This window comes from Colobus angolensis, unplaced genomic scaffold (genome assembly GCF_000951035.1).
Source record: "Colobus angolensis palliatus isolate OR3802 unplaced genomic scaffold, Cang.pa_1.0 Scaffold71, whole genome shotgun sequence".
NCBI lineage: Eukaryota > Metazoa > Chordata > Mammalia > Primates > Cercopithecidae > Colobus > Colobus angolensis.
Window position 1 is genome coordinate 8,750,663 of NW_012120821.1, and position 4,025 is coordinate 8,754,687.

At 39.2% G+C, this 4,025-nt stretch overlaps 1 pseudogene; it reads left to right on the forward strand.

Moving 5' to 3' along the window:
• Nucleotides 1-261: 261 nt before the first annotated feature.
• LOC105501416 lies at nucleotides 262-937 on the forward strand (annotated as a pseudogene).
• The last annotated feature ends 3,088 nt before the right edge of the window (nucleotides 938-4,025 follow it).

Below are 4,025 nucleotides of genomic sequence, written 5' to 3' on the forward strand. Positions count from 1 at the left end.
GCTATGCAAAGAGACTGAAAGCATTTTGCTCCTGCTCTGGAGATCTGTGGAACTTTAAACTTGAGAGAGATGATTTAGGGTACGTTGGGGAAAAAATTTCTAAGCTGCATATCATTTAAGAGGAAACACAGCATAAAAATTTGAAAAGTATGCAGCCTAACTACGTGATAGAAAAGAAAACCCTATCCATTCCAGTCCTGGAAGATGCACTGCAGCTCCGGTGTTAGCCTCCAGCCCTGGTTGTGGAAGGTGACAGTAGGCATGGCAATGTTTGAGCAAATGAGAGCCAACGGGGGCGAGTCAGTTAAGAGCATCGAAAGGTACAATCCTGAGAACCTGGCCACCCTGAAGCATTATGTGAAGACGCAGGCCAAGGAGAATGCCTATTGTCTAGAAACCAACCTGGCTGTCCTGAAGCTGTACCAGTTCAACACAGCATTTTCTCAGACTACAGTCACTGCCCAGACCCTGCTGAAGGCCCTCACCACCTGCCACACACCAACTTCACCCTGTCCACGTGCATGATCCACCAGCACAACAAGAAGAGCAGACAATCCAACAGATTTTGTACCTCGGGGACTTGCTGGAGACCTGCAACTTCCAGACCTTCTGGCAAGGAAAACATGGTCCTGTTGGAAGGTGTAACCAGATTTGAAGACTCTGTCTGAAAATTTGTCTGCCATGTCGTGGGTATCGCTTACCAGCACATCGAATATTGGCTGCTTGGTTAAATGCTTGGTGATCTGTCAGACAGCCAGCTAAAGGTGTAGATGAGCAAATATGGCTGGAGTGCTAATGAGTCAGGGCAGATCTTCATCTGTAACCAGGAAGAGAGCATTAAACCCTGTAATATTGTAGAGAAGATCAAATTTGACAGTGTGTCCAGCATCATCGCCTCCTCCCAGTAACTGCAGGTGTTTAATAAAGATGTGCTGACTTAGTCAAAAAAAAAAAAGACAGAAAAGAAAACTCCATTTTCTGGGAGAAATTCTAGCTTACTGCAGAAATTTACATATGTAATTACAATAGGGAAAATGTCTCCAGAGCACGTCAGAGGCCTTCGTGGCAGCCCCTCTCATTGCAGGCCGAGAAGCCTGAGGGAAAATACAGACCTTTTTCCCTTTCCCAATTCACAAATTTCAACGATTTCTGCTGGACTGTGCAAATTGAAGAAAGACATCAAGGCTCATTATAGATTATCCCTACAGAAAAAAAAAAAAGGTAATTAAAATATCTCTTTAAAAGCCCCATGATATCCTTAAAGTTGGAGAAGCTCAGGCTTCAACTTGAAGAGCAGATGGAATTAATACTTGGAAGCTCTTCCTCCACTGCAGGTCAACTTCATGGCAAGCAGTTGTCTTGGAAAGACACTTTATGTGCACAGTTCTAGCAAGTGGGGATGTCAGCCAAGCCAGCTTCCACCTGGCTTGGTAGGGCCTCTTCCTTCCCTTTGATGTGACTGGTTCTGCCTGAGAGGCCAAGCACATTCACACTGTGTACCTGGCTTTCAGCAAGGACAAACAGTAAGATGAAGATAGAAATGTGATCTCAGTCCTAGTTGCTTCTGCAAACTAGAAGTGACTGTAAAGAAGCTCCAGCTCTGGCCAGGCACGGTGGCTCATGCTTGTAATTCCAACACACTGGGAGGTCAAGGTGGGCAGACCACCTGAGGTCAGGAGTTCAAGACCAGCCTGGCCAACATGGTAGCAGGCCCTGTAATCCCTGCTACTCGGGAGGCTGAGGTAGGAGAATCACTTGAACCTGGAAGGTGATGAGTTGCCATGAAAAGCACCACTGCACTCTAGCCTAAGTGACAGAGTGAAACTCCATCTGCAAAAAAAAAAAAAAAAAAGAAAGATAAATAATACAATAAATAAATAAAAAAAAGAAGCTCCAGTTCTATCTTAACAGACTTTCTATCAATTATCTTTCTATCTGAACCGCATGTATAAGTGCTATTACAGTTATAGTTACAGGTAGTTAAATAACTAGTTATCCCTGGCATTACTTTGGTTGTGGCTATATTATAGTTCATTTTATAATATATGATGAAACATAAAAAGACTACAATAACATAAATGTAACACATCTTCATCACAATTCTTTTAAAAATCTCATTGAAATAACATTAACGATATAAACAAACAAATGAAATAACAGCTGTAAAATGAAAAGAAAGAAAACACCATCAATAGATCAATTATTTGGGACACTCCTAGAAAACAGGCATTATAATACAATTCCAGGAAAGCTAGAATTGAGTTACCATAATTCAAGTTGCTGAAAAGGTAAGAAGTAAGAGCAGCTTTTTTTTTTTTTCCTGCAGTGGAACTCATGCAAATTTCATGTTCAGCTATTTAAAAAGTACAAAAACAAACTGTTATGGATTTTAAGCACTTAAGATAATCATCATTATCAAATAATGAAGTTAATTATTTCCTAATGAACATATGGCCAGTCTTGTTTGAGTCCCTCCTCTTCCCAATGAATACACAGCAGTTGTCAAAAGTGATGTGTCACATAATGAAAACATGAACAACTGTTTCCCTAAGAAAGTGAACACTCTGCCCAGTAGTGATGTTTCTAGAGGTAGAAACAGAGAAGAGCCTGTAGTGACTTAAATTTGCTCAGTGGAGATGCTGGAGTAAAGATAAAGCAGTTCCAACACAGAATAAAGAGGCAGCCTGCTCTCCTGATCTTAAAAGCTTTAACTTACACAGACTCCAAAAATCTGTTCTTTTAGTTAACAGAAGAGGTAGTTGAGTTGAAGACTTTATAGTACTGCAGAGAAAACTCATCTTTCTACCTATGTGCTCCTGAACATGGGCTGTAAAATGGAGTCAAATGGAGTAATTTTTAAATCACCAATGCCTGGCGATTGTGATTTACCTTGCTGAGGGTGTGTATTGGGCATTGCTATTTTTTAATGTCTCAAGTAAGCCTAGTAATCAGACACATTTGAAAAATCTTGGCCTATCATTAATGTACTCAGTAGGATCATTTCAGCAAGGAATAATAGAAAAATTCAAACAATAAGATACATTGTTTCAAATAAGATGTTCCTAAGTACAGCAGTGTTTGGTAAATGTAGTATCTCAGTGACGTTTTCAAGGACACAACTACTGCCTAATTTTGGCCCCTGCCTTCCTCTGTAGGGTCATCTCCCTCCTTTATGGTCAAAAAAGAGTAGAAGCTACATTCTTATACACTGATGCCAAAGAGAGAACATGGTTCATTCTTCTGAGTTCACTTCTAAAAGTGATAAAACTGTTCCAAAAGCTAGAACTGAGTCACTTGTCTACTTCTGAGCTTACCACTAAGAAGAGAAACAAACTCATTATACTTACCCTGTAACAAATAGTATTTACTCAAGGTGTTTAGGACAAACACAGGCACAAGAACAAATGTTCATGTGTAGCAACCTGATTTGAAACTCCTACTCACTTTCGTGATTAAAAAAAAATGTTCACAATTTCTTTCCCACATTGTTAACTTTCTTTTGGTAACTCACATTTGAGTTTTTTACAAGCATTATGCATAGATTTTAAAAGCGATTATTTTTCCTCCGTCTACAAGTTTCATTTGTAAACAAACATAATTGATTCTTGTTAATAATAGAATGTAAGTGATGGATTCTGAAGTTATGTATATATTACTTCAGTACTGTTTTCCTTTTACCACATAAGAAATGGTGTAGTCATTCAATGTGCTGGGAGCAACTGTCATGCTTTGGAGAGAGAACGGCAAAATTATCTGGCACAAAACCTGTTTACTTAAAAGTGGTTAAGAATGATTCTACTCCACATATATATCTATACATAAGTGTGATATCTATCTATCCATCTATCAAAAATTAGGATAATGCGTGTGTGTCTGTGTGAGGCAGAGAGAGAGATACTGTCAGTGTGTCCAGATTTCACTTGTCTTTAAGTTGCTGTGTAGAGAAAGGTTGGTTTGTTTATTTAAGCTTAGACTGGTAATGTTTTCACTTCTGTTCAAGTTTTTCCTCATTGATAGTATTTATC